Genomic DNA, 14261 nt, shown 5'->3' with positions numbered 1-14261 from the left:
TATTATTATTATTATTATTATTATTATTATTTGTACTTTAATATTTGATTCTGGGTGTTGTACGTCTGTAAGTCTGTATCATTTACCTATAGTACTTAGTGATTAGCGTGGAAATTGGAGCATGCCTTTTAAAGTTGTCAAGTGCTTAAGCGGTAATGTTTAATTGAGAATTACAAACCACAATGCAATATTTGTTTTATGAAAATATAAAAAGGTATATTCCGAACTTTTCGTTGCGAAAACGAGCATTAAAAATAAACAAATATTCTGGAGAAGTATTTCATATAAACAATGAGAAATGCTCCATCCATAAAGGTTATAATGGCCTGCGTCGTCTGGATGTTTTCCATAAAAAAACTCTCTCTAGCGTGGAAGACAGTTCCTCTTTTAGGCGAAGTCTGAGTCGCTCTCGAATGAAGAACAAGTATTATTTACTCTTTTTTGAAAAAGACGTTTTCCTCGTATTTCATCCTTGTATTCCCGTTAGGAGCTTCAGGAATTGACGGGAATGTGAGCGGGAATGTCTCGTTCTCCCTGGTGGATTCCCAGGTCTCATTTCGACCCGTTGCTCCCCACACCAGACGCCTAATAGCTCTTGTTTTTTTTTTTTTTTTTTTTTTTTGCAAGTTTCAAACCGTTGATTTATGGGATGAGGTTGCTGGCATCACTCTTTATATGGATTTCATTGAACGAAAAGGGAGATGTCAGTATTCGAGCAGATCCTTTGCTGCTCACTCCTTATGAATCAGTACAATACTGTATGTTTGTAATGGAATTATTTTTTATTATTTCCCTAGGTTTCTTAATTTTGTGAATTGCGTGTATTTAATTCTGGTGTCGTTTATTTTTAATGTTCTTTATTCACACTCATACATGCACATACATATATATATATATATATATATATATATATATATATATATATATATATATATATATATATATATATATATATATATATATATATATATAGAGAGAGAGAGAGAGAGAGAGAGAGAGAGAGAGAGAGAGAGAGAGAGAGAGAGAGTGTGAAATTTGTTTTTCAAAGACTCATTGTTAATTGGGTTAAAACACAATTGGGTTATCAAACATACCGTAGTATATACTGTGTATATAATATATATATATATATATATATATATATATATATATATATATATATATATATATATATATATATATATATATATATATATATATATATATATATATATATATATTTATTTTTGTATGTATGTATGTATGTATATAAATCATCATGTAATACCAATCCGAATTTCACGTTTTCACTTCTGGCAGAAATCAGCGAATGAGAAAAATATAATTTACCTTTAAAACTCCAAGGGGATACAAGCCAGGTGGAGGAAAATAAAAAAATGTTCAGTGGAAGAAGGTGCCGAGAAAATATAGCTTGTTTCTAATGGATCTTATACATAACAACAAATTCAGTATCCCAATATTGAATAAAAATTAAGATACAGTTTGTTTCTAATAGACTTAAACATAACAACAAATTCAGTATCCCAATGTTTAACCAAAACTCCTACGAACCATAGAGAGATAAGTGGACTGAGATTGTAAATATAATAGTTCAGTACCCAAGTATTAAATAAAAACACTTACGAACCATCAAAAGATAAGTGGATTGGGATGGTGAAAATAGAAACCACGCTATTTCTGTAATATTTCTGTAATATTTCTGGAATCTTGTTTACACAACGCGCCACAGAGAAAAGCTACTTTATTGGGTTACCTCTAAACCTGCGTGCCAAAGGGGTTTATGGGCATAACCCCGAGAGTTATAGATGTACCGGGGGTTTACGAACGTGCCGGAGATGTTTCTGATCGTATTAGAATAGTTTACGTATATGACAATACGGGCTAATGAGCATAGTGTTGAGGTGTGTCAACATGGCAGAACTGTACTTTGTGCCATAAGGTCAAGAAAGACATAAGAACTTCACAAGAATTCCCAGAACTTAAATAAATGTGGCACTGAGGCTCATACACCTGGTAGAGTCTTGTGAACATACCTAAGAGGTTCAGGAACATAGGAGAGAGAGGTTTAAGGTTTACATGAACTGGCCAAAGAGGTTTCATGCGTGTATGAGTTTCTCACCCTGAGGTTCACAAGGGGTTTTACAGGATGTTCTGGGGATTTTAAAGAGAATGTATAAATAATGTATTCATTTTAGACAGTTAAGAGAGAGGAAATTAAAGTTATCAAAGCTGTTGCAGTATTGGTTGAATTGAATAGTCTAAATATTGTGCCAATGAGAAACTGAATCCAGAGGGGGGTTAATGCAGCTAACTTCCAGAGTAAAGGTTATTGACCTTGGAAAATTATCATTAATGGTATGCAAAAAATCATTATACATGTCTGAATAGCTTTATATATTTGATACCGAATTTGCTTGTTATCGGTGGGAGATCAAGTTCAGGTAACATTTTTTATGGACTTATTAACTTTACTAACAACTCAAGATTATAAACTCAAGGTTTATAGTAATTCTTATCTCATGTAATAAGTTTGTCGAAACATATAACGGTCCGCTGACCCAAATGTCCTCTGAAGAAATTTACCATCAAAACATCTGTCAAAGCTACTGAATTCTTTTTCCGTATTTAACCTGAATCGAGCGAAACACAGGCGTTTCAGAATTTCGCCAAGTGTCAAAATCATATCGCCCTGTCGTCGTTGACTTGACATTCATGGTCCCACTGAGCAGAGAAGTTGGGCAGCGTTGGTTATGGTCACTATTTGGATGGGTGACAACTCATAAAGGTAATGTTCCGTTTCTCCCTTGACAATATGTGTGTGTGTGAGAGAGAGAGAGAGAGAGAGAGAGAGAGAGAGAGAGAGCTAATTTTTCGTAGTGTTAATGACCCGAGAAACGTGTGATCCCCGTAGGTGGGGTAGTGCAGTCAGTACACCTCACGCGGTGCACTGTAGCCATTACTTAAGGTTCTCTGCAGCTTGCCTTTGGCACCTAGCTGTAACCTCTTTCGTTTCTTTTACTGCACCTCCTCTCTTATTCTCTTTCTTCCATCTTACTTTCCACCCTCTCCTAACAATTGATTCATAGTGCAACTGCTTTGAGATCTTCCTCCTGCCACACCTTTCAAACCTTTTACCGTCAATTTCCGTTTCAGCGCTGAATGACCTCATTGGTCCCAGTGCTTGGCCTTTGGCCTAAATTCTATATTCAGTTCAGTTCAATTGAAACGTGCGATCATTTAATCAGAACAGATAACTTCGTATCTAAAGGCAAAGCGGATAATTTCTCCCACTGAAAAGTTTTAATAGATTGCACCTTTCATCTCTTTCCCGGAGGGAACCTGGCGTTCATTACGACTTAAAATGATGATTACCTACGAAAGGACGACTTATTAAGACTTCCCGTGTTCCGAAGTTGGGTTTCGAATTGGTCGTAGGACTTTTAAAAAGTCCTCCCTTCCTAAGAGTCTTTGATCTTGATCGAAATCTGTTCGGAATATTAATTCGGTCACGATAAAGTCAAGGTTTCTGGTGCCAGTTCGGGTCTTGACACGCTTAAAGTAAGATGAGATGTAGATCTGCTCAGTGCTTAACATTTTTTGACGTATATTTGGTTGAATGTATGATTATTGTTCATGGCATTGTGAGAAGGGGTTCGAATAGAAAAACGATTTTTGGAAAGAATCTCTCTCTCTCTCTCTCTCTCTCTCTCTCTCTCTCTCTCTATATATATATATATATATATATATATATATATATATATATATATATATATATATATATATATATATATATATATATATATATATATATATATATATATATATATATATATATATATATATATATATATATATATATATATATATATATATATATATATATATATATATATATATATATATATATATATATATATATATATATATATATATATATATATATATATATATTTTACGATCTCGCCTCTCGAGATCGACAGGTTCTTTACAGAAAACAAGCAATTGGGCTGTAATGACTGACGAGAGGTGACAAAGGAGGGAGTAGCAGAACAAATACAAAAAGTTACCTTAATAATAATTTATTTACAAAAATTACAAGTGAGTCAGGTCCAGGAGAGAAATAAACTTAAAATGACCAAATCAATAAACACGTGAGACAACAACAAAATTCACAATTAAACAACTCAAAAGAATCATAATAATCCACAGGCAGCATAATATCATAAATAACATTAGCAATGATAAATAAAATAAATAAAAAAACAAGCAGCATAAAGGAATAAATCAAGAGCCGTAAAACCAACAGTGCAGGACAACTAAACAGAGCTGATACAGCAACCATCACGTCCTCAGACACAGTTCCACAAGACTGGACTCCCACGACAGAGTCGATACGACAACCATCGCCTCCAAAAGAATGCTCTCCGCTCAGGCTCTGCTGCCGTGACCCACTGCTGTCCTGGACCTGACTGGCGAAGTCTGACACCATCCACCACACGTCAACTCGCCAGCAAGAAAAACAAACAAACAAAGGAGGCAACAACCCACTAAGGGAACAATCGGCAAACGATTGTTCCTAACAAATATATATATATATATATATATATATATATATATATATATATATATATATATATATATATATATATATATATATGTGTATATATATGTACATATATATACAATACATATATACAATAAATGTATACATATAAAGTATATATGTATATATATAAATATATATATATATATATATAAATAATGTACATATATATATATATATATATATATATATATATATATATATATATATATATATATATATATATATATATATATATACATACAAACACGCGTATATATCTTTGCTTGCAAGAGGAAAGAGACAATTGAAATACTCCTAACAAAAGGAGTCTCTGCTGAAGAGCCCATGAAGCATTCCTTTTAAATTTGCATATTGGGCTCTCCTCGGACGATAGCAGATAGCGCTGGCTGCTGCTCGCTGTCTCTGCAAGTGATAGCAATCTCCTATTACGGGTGCCTCCGCTCAGCCTTCAAAGGGGATGAGCTTTTGTTTCGCTTCCCTTTCATCTTCTCTGGTAGTCATTACCTCCTCTTCTCATTCGCTGCAGATTCTCTCTCTCTCTCTCTTCACGGTCACTCTACACGCACACACAAACTCTCTCTCTCTCTCTCTCTCTCTCTCTCTCTCTCTCTCTCTCTCTTTTCAAGGTCACTCTACACGCATATACAAACTCTCTCTCTCTCTCTCTCTCTCTCTCTCTCTCTCTCTCTCTCTCTCTCTCTCTCTCTCTCTCTCTCTCTCTCTCTCTCTTTTCAAGGTCACTCGCATATACAAACTCTCTCTCTCTCTCTCTCTCTCTCTCTCTCTCTCTCTCTCTCTCTCTCTCTCTCTTCAAGGTCACTCTACACGCACACACAAACTCTCTCTCTCTCTCTCTCTCTCTCTCTCTCTCTCTCTCTCTCTCTCTCTCTCTTCCCCCAAACTCTCTCTCTCTCTCTCTCAAGGTCACTCTACACTCTCTCCTCTCTCTCTCTCTCTCTCTCTCTCTCTCTCTCTCTCTCTCTCTCTCTCTCTCTCTCTCTCTCTCTCTCTCTCTCTCTCAAGGTCTCTCTACACACACACAAACTCTCTCTCTCTCTCTCTCTCTCTCTCTCTCTCTCTCTCTCTCTCTCTCTCTCTCTCTCTCTCTTTTCAAGGTCACTCTACAATAAATATAAACTCTCTCTCTCTCTCTCTCTCTCTCTCTCTCTCTCTCTCTCTCTCTCTCTCTCAAGGTCACTCTCTACATAAATACATATACAAACTCTCTCTCTCTCTCTCTCTCTCTCTCTCTCTCTCTCTCTCTCTCTCTCTCTCTCTCTCTCTCTTAAATTGATGGGAAGTTATTTTTACTCTCTCTCTCTCTCTCTCTCTCTCTCTCTCTCTCTCTCTCTCTTTTCAAGGTACAACTCTACACACATATACAAACTCTCTCTCTCTCTCTCTCTCTCTCTCTCTCTCTCTCTCTCTCTCTCTCTCTCTCTCTCTCTCTCTCTCTCTCTTTCCAAGGTCACTCTCTACACGCATCTCTCTCTCTCTCTCTCTCTCTCTCTCTCTCTCTCTCTCTCTCTCTCTCTCTCTCTCTCTCTCTCTCTCTTCTCTCTCTTTCAAGGTCACTCTCACTCTACTCTCTCTCTCTTTTCAAGGTCCTCTACTCTCTCTCTCTCTCTCTCTCTCTCTCTCTCTCTCTCTCTCTCTCTCTACTCTCTCTTCTCTCTCTCTCTCTCTCTCTCTCTCTCTCTCTCTCTCTCTCTCTCTCTCTCTCTCTCTCTCTCTCTTTTCAAGGTCACTCTCTACCATATACAAACTCTCTCTCTCTCCCAAGATCACCCTACACGCACCTCTCTCTCTCTCTCTCTCTCTCTCTCTCTCTCTCTCTCTCTCTCTCTCTCTCTCTCTCTCTCTCTCTCTCTCTCTCTCTCTTCTCTCTCTTTTCAAGATCACTCTACACACACCTACCTCTCTCTCTCTCTCTCTCTCTCTCTCTCTCTCTCTCTCTCTCTCTCTCTCTCTCTCTCTCTCTCTCTCTCTCTCTCTCACTATCACACACAATTTATTTTCGGCTTATAAATGTCTTTTCCCCTTTTCTCTTCATAATTTTCATGACTTTGTAAGAAAATATTAATAGTGACAGGAAAAGGGTATAACATAAGCTACTGAAATTTTTACGGAGATGGGAGAAATGGATGTGATGAGTTCTTCATCCTTTGCTGTTATTCACCGTCAGAGAAATGAAGAGCAAAGAGAAACTGAATGAGGATTGAGAAATCTTTTGGAAATTTAATGGAACGGGATTTCCTTTATATGTTATGATGCATTTCGCACTAAGTGAAAACAGAAAAAGACTATATAACAAGGAATAGTGGTTCTTAGTTACTGTATATATATATACATGTATGTATTTATATATATATATATATATATATATATATATATATATATATATATATATATATATATATATATATATATATATATATATATATATATATATATATATATATATATATATATATATATATATATATATATATATAAATATATATATATATATATATATATATATATATATATATATATATATATATATATATATATATATATATATATATATATATAATAAAGATATTTATACATACATACTGTATATATATGCATATATATATATATATATATATATATATATATATATATATATATATATATATATATATATATATATATATATATATATATATATATATATATATATATATATATATATATATATATATATATATATATATTATATAAATATATATGAATATATATTTCTATATAAATATGTCTGTATATATACATATATATATGTACGTATGTATGTATCTATGTATGTATGTACGTGTGCGCGTTTGTGTGCCGTTGTGTCAGATATTTTTGTATGTAAAAGAAGAGGCGACAACACGCAGTATAGGACAGAACTCGGGATAAACTACAGAAAATATAAAGGAAAATCTGAAGCGTATTCCAGTACAAGAAAAAGTCACGGAATTGAGCAATCCGTTAAGCAACTTGCTTTTCAGTATTACATGGAAGAGCCACTCGAGCCAATCCAAGTCCCAAGTGGATGTCTTGCATGCAGTTGCAAAACATTGGCTGGAGGATTCGTGTTCCTGCCATTTCCGGTCGCGATGTGACGATACAATGCCAAGTGCAGAAGTTATTCATGATTTCTGAGAGAGAGAGAGATACGAAGATATAATGACAAATGCAGAAGTGATTTACGGTTGCTGAAGCTTTCTCTTAAACGAGAAGAGAGAGAGAGAGAGAGAGATACGACGATGTAATGCCAAATGCAAAAGTAATTCACGGTTGCTGAAGCTTTCTTCAGCGATATATATATATATATATATATATATATATATATATATATATATATATATATATATATATATATATATATATATATATATATATATATATATATATATATATATATATATATATATATATATATATATATATATATATATATATATATATATATATATATTTTATGGGCCCACGCCCATCAAACTTACACAAGTCTCTTAAAATACAAATAAAGTCACTAACGACCAAGTCCACAATAGGTGGAATGGCCGCAACAGAGTGTACAGAGATGGAATCAAGGAGGATAAAGTAAAACCGAAAAAAAAACTTAATATTTAATACAAACTTTTAGAAAGAAAGGACCACTGAGCCTCTTACAAAATACATTAAATAAAACAAAAAAATCAACCACACACTGAAAACATCGAATAACAAATCACACTTACACCAAATTAAGATAGACTATGCAATTACACTTTAAAGAGAGGGCCCTGAAAGTAAAAGAATGTCGAAAAGTCAGAATAACCTAACTTATTACACTGTAAACATTTATCAAAAAAAAACTGCTTCCCTTAAGTGAGCTCTAAACAGTAGTAGTGGCAAACGCAGCCTTTAAAATCACGGGTCGAGGGGAATAATATAAATTCTTGAGACCTTACCAAACGTAAGAGAGGTCCCCTAGGCAAAAATCACTGGGCCAAGGGCGTAGACAGATGAGTAAATCACTTTAACGTCGCAAGACAATCAACGGACACGGCCGTCCGACAGGTAATCACACCTTACCAGTTGACAGAGAGGTCCCCTTGGCTAAATCATTGAACCAAGGGTGCAGTCTGAAGAACAATCAATCTCTCGAAGGAGGTCAGCAGCAGCAACTGAAGACAGGCAGATCTCGAAATCCAGAGATAATCCAAAATAAGGCAGGCCCTCACAATGTTAATGGTCCAGAAAACAACTCTCTCAGTCCTCAACAGACAGCGCCGAATACAGCTCCGGATGAGAAGCCAAAACCACACGTGAAAATAAAACAAGCTCATTGTAATTAAAACTATACAACAAGTCAGAAATGTCGGGGACAAGGAAACAGGGTCATTACGTTCCAAAAGAATAATTACTGCCAAAGTGGCTTATTCAAAACAAATTAATTTATGTTAAATTTAACACATACTGACACCTCCTCACCCAACAACAAAAAATTTTCCACAAGAAAATTTTTCTACAAAGTATTGAACTTAACTCAAAATTTAAAGAAATATATTAAAATGCTAATATCAAAAGCAAACATAGCAATTCAATCTATATGAAATAAAACAGGGACAAAAAGAAAAATTAAAGTCTAATGACAAAACTCAAAAAGTGATTAAAAATACTATATCACATTGCCGGCAAAAATGGATTAGAGATAGTGGCAAAAAAAATTTTGTACCACTTTCAATACAGTCAATAGATATCAAATCTTAACCTTAATACTAAGAGTTAAAGCTAATACAAGTAAATAATTTATAGTGACCACGCCAAAAATAACATCAGTATCAACATACGAAGAAATATGGTAATATCCCCATGAACTCACAAGTGGAGTGGTGGGCACAGGTTAGCAGAGCACCAATGTTAACAAGACTAACCTATTATTAGACTAAACCTAGATAACCGACAACAAAAATATAAATCGACCACAATGGGGCTAGTGTTACCTCAACCAAGGTCACCACTCATACACCAGCCCGTAGCGCCTAAAAAACGGCCGTGCTGTGCTACAGACCCGTGAGCCCATGACCTGGCTAAATTATTCTGAAAACACAAATATCAGTTAAACAAAAATAAGGACCAAAACCTTAATAGATTAACCTTAACTTAGTCTAGGTCACCACTCATACACCAGCCTGTAGTGCCTAAAAAACGGCTGTGCTGTGCTACAGACCCGTGAGCCCGTGACCTATCTAAGCTATGTAAAGAAAGAATTAATGTGGACCATTGGCATAAACAAAGAACAGGGACATAACAGTACATGATTAATGATTTATAAAAACTAGCCATCAATCACCAAAAATAAAAGAAACCTAACACACTGTCCACAAATCAATGATTTACAACACACTCAATATTGTGGCCCTTCACAACACTTTCCAATAATGCCTCTTTTCACTCCAGAGAGCGTCCTTACTCAACACTACGAGTATTTGTTTTCGCGACTCATTGAGTTTCAAAGAGCGTCTTTTCACTACACTTCACTTAGTTTTAGTGCCTCTATACTTCAGAGAGCGTCCTCACACTAAACGGGTTTGGGCCTTAAATACACGCATCGTTAATGGACATACACAAGACAATGGTAACACCTTAAAATTAACCTGGACATACACAAGACAATGGTAACACCTTAAAATTAACCCCCACCAACAACACATACTAAAGTAAACAGAAATCAAAAGTACCCTTAACCACTCTTAATCAAAGACGACACCGAAGAAAAACCTGCAAATCACGACATTTAACATCTTAATCTTAAATACTTAATCCTAAATTATTTCATAAACAAAACAAACGCCTGACACAGCATTATTACAACACACCTGGAAACAACACACCTGGAAACCTGTACATTCGATAAATTTATAGGATTAATCAAATCAATTAATATAAATATATACAAAACAACTTTATAAATAATAATTAACGAAGAACAAAAAGCTTTTCTCAAATCCACCTATCGATCAGTCGCTGATGCGCTGTCACGCCTGGAATGTGTGAAAAGCTAAAATTCCATTCCTGGAGCAGGAGGCTCCAACGCATCAACCGTTGATTTTTATTCCTAAACCTGTTCAAGAAAACCAACGGATTATGATCCGTTAATATTTTAATCGGAGTCCCTGTAGAGGATAAATACACCTGAAAATGATTAACAGCTAAAATTAATCCCAAAGTCTCTTTCTCTACAGTCGAGTATTTCCGTTGTGCCGGGGATAACTTTTTGGAGAAATAGGCAACAGGATGAGATACTCCATGAGCATCTTCCTGCAACAAAACTGCTCCAACCCCAACATCACTCGCATCAGTAGCAAGCGAAAAAGGAACGTCAAAATCAGGGGCTTTCAATATAGGGAAATTCATTAGGACCTGCTTTAATTTTTCAAAGGCATTTTGGGCATCATTAGTCCATACAAAAGTCACATTCTTACGTAATAAATTAGTCAGGGGCTCAGCGATATCAGAAAAATTCTTAACAAATCTACGATAATACCCTACTAAACCAAGAAATTTTCTGACATCCCTGCGACACTTCGGTATTTCAATATGCCTAATAGAGTCTACGTTTGCCTGTTTTGGAGCCACTTTCCCAAATCCTACTTCGTGACCCAAATATTCAACCTTTGCTTTGGCAAACTCACTCTTTTTGAGGTTTATAACCAAACCAGCTTTCCTAAGTACCTGAAATAAGGCCTTAATACGTTTAAGATGGGTGTCCCAGTCATCACTATAAATCACAATATCATCAATATAAACAACACACCCCTCTAAACCTTGGACCAAAGTATTCATTAACCTTTGAAAGGTTGCAGCAGCATTCTTCATCCCAAAAGGCATTACCTTACATTGGTAGAGTCCTCGCTGCGTTACAAACGCTGACAAATCCCGTGCCCGTTTGGACAGCGGAACTTGCCAATACCCCTTTAACAAATCAAATTTAGTTATATATTTTGAATTCCCTATCCTGTCAATACAGTCCTCTATCCTGGGTAAAGGATAACTATCAGGCTTTGTGACCTCGTTGACTTTGCGGTAATCAAAACAAAGCCTAAATTGACCATCCTGTTTCTTTACCAAAACAACAGGTGAAGACCACGGACTGTTGCTGGGTTCGATCAGCCCGTGTCGTAACATATAATCAACCTCTTTATCCACAACATCATTTTTAAATGGATTTAACCTGTAAGGGGATTGTTTTACCGGAGTTGCGTTACCCACATCCACATCATGTTCAAGGACAGTGGTCTGTCCTGGAACATCCGAAAATAAATCCTTATAACTAAAAACTAACTTTTTCAAAGATCCCTGTTCTACTAAATTCAAATGTGAAACCATTTCTGAAAAATTTTCTAAAGAATGTTCATTATCATTAGGCCATTCGGCACCATCAAAACAATCATCATCAGAATTACTCACGTCTGGAAAAGAAAAAGAATTAATACCATTACACTTTGTAGTATCACCAACTAATGCCAAGGGAATAACTTTGTCACGACCTTTATAAGCTTTTAACATATTTATGTGACACAACTGGTAGGGTCTCCTCCTTTCAGGAGTTTCAACTAAATAATTAACATCACTTAATTTCTTTAAAATTTTCCACGGTCCTGAAAATGAAGCTTTTAAAGGGTTTCCTGGAATGGGAAGCAATACCAAAACATTATCACCCACTACAAAATTACGCTCCTTAGTCTTTCTGTCAAAAAAGTGTTTCATTTTCGTTTGGCTACACATTAAATTTTCACCAGCAAACTTCCAAGCCTTCGTTAATTTATCACCCAAATTACAGACATAATCTAATAAATTCATATCAGGGGCGTCCCCCTCCCAAGATTCACGAACCACATCCAATGGACCACGCACACAATGACCAATAATAAGGCTGAAAGGTGAAAGTCCTAAAGATTGACTCGGCACTGACCGAAATGCAAATAATAAATAAGGTAGTTCCTTATCCCATTCGGAACCATTAACCAAACAATACTTTTTTATCATAGACTTCATGGTTTGATGAAATCGTTCCAAAACACCTTGACTTTCAGGATGGTACGGAGAAGAAGTCACATGTTTAATTTTTAATTCAGCCATCTTCTCCCTAAATAATTTACTCAGAAAATTAGACCCACAATCAGACTGAATTACCTTGGGCATTCCGAACCTGGTGAAAAATTCAATTAATACTTCAACAATTTTAACAGTTTTTACATTTCGTAGTGGTATTGCCTCAGGATATCGAGACATCCTATCCATAATTGTTAAAATATAATGATTGCCACTACGAGTTTTCGGCAGAGGACCAACCACATCAATAATTACCTCTGTGAAAGGTTCAGAAACAACAGGAATAGGATGTAATGGTGCCTTTGGAATTGGTTGATTAGGCTTCCCGACCTTTTGACATGCATCACAACTATTTACAAATTTTTTAACATCATCTTTCATCTTAGGCCAAAAATAACTCACACAATTTACGAGTGGTTTTAAAAACACCAAAATGACCAGCCAAACCATTTTCATGAGCCAATGTCATTAACTCCTTTCGATAAACAAAAGGAACCATAATCTGTTTAACAATTTCACAACCTGTGTTAATGGCATCAAAAGGTCTATTTATTCTGTGCAAAATATCATTAATTATCTTAAATCGAGGGACAGTCAAATCAGTAATTTCGCCAGACTCAACTGGCAGGTCTTTAAAATCTGCTTTCTGAGCTGTAATAAGTTCCTTAGTAGTCCAATTAAGTTTATTATCCAACACACCACTATCTACAACCAAGCTATCACTACAATCTAAACTACTCAAATCAACATCAACTACCGACTCGGCCGAGTCAGCACTACTAGCCTTCTATCGAGTGATTACAGATATTTCATTACTGGAATTTAATACAATAGGGAAAGTTTTATTTATTAGGGCGACATCATTCCCTAACACCAAATCCACATCTTTAATAGGAAATTTATCAATAATGGCCAATTTTAAATAACCTGAAAAAGACGGGCATGATAAATAAAAACTCTCAACCGGGTAAGACCTGACCGTATCTGGAAAACCACTTAACAAAACATATTCCTTATTTGAACATTCTAAATCAATAGGTAAAGATTCTCTGAGAATTAAAGACTGAGCAGCCCCAGTGTCACGCAAAATTTTAACCTTTCTTTGCTCAGTCGAATTCCCAGAGCGGACAAAACCATTAGGCAAAAATTTCTGAAAAGGAGCCAGTGACTTATTGCCTAGTCATTGATTATTAGAGTTCTCAGCCACTGACTCGTTCTCATTCCTTCGAATGGCCATTACCGGTCGTCTTTCGGTCCTTTGTGACCTTTTAAATGCATAACACATGCTCTTGACGTGTCCCTTCTTATGACAGAAGAAACAAGTCAAAGTTCTCAACTTCTCCGGGTTATCTGTGGTCTGCCTTCTATAGCTGTTAACAGGAGTAGTACGAGAACCATAATTATCATTAGGCCTGATATACCTGTTCTGGTTACCACTCCTGTTAACTCTCACCCAACCAGATTTCTCATTTCTGGGTACCTCCCCTATCACATTTTTATGAGAGAGGAGGTACTCATCACTTGCAATAGCCACCTCCTG

This window comes from Macrobrachium rosenbergii, chromosome 16 (assembly GCF_040412425.1).
Source record: "Macrobrachium rosenbergii isolate ZJJX-2024 chromosome 16, ASM4041242v1, whole genome shotgun sequence".
Lineage (NCBI taxonomy): Eukaryota > Metazoa > Arthropoda > Malacostraca > Decapoda > Palaemonidae > Macrobrachium > Macrobrachium rosenbergii.
Note: the sequence above shows the minus strand (reverse complement) of the source record.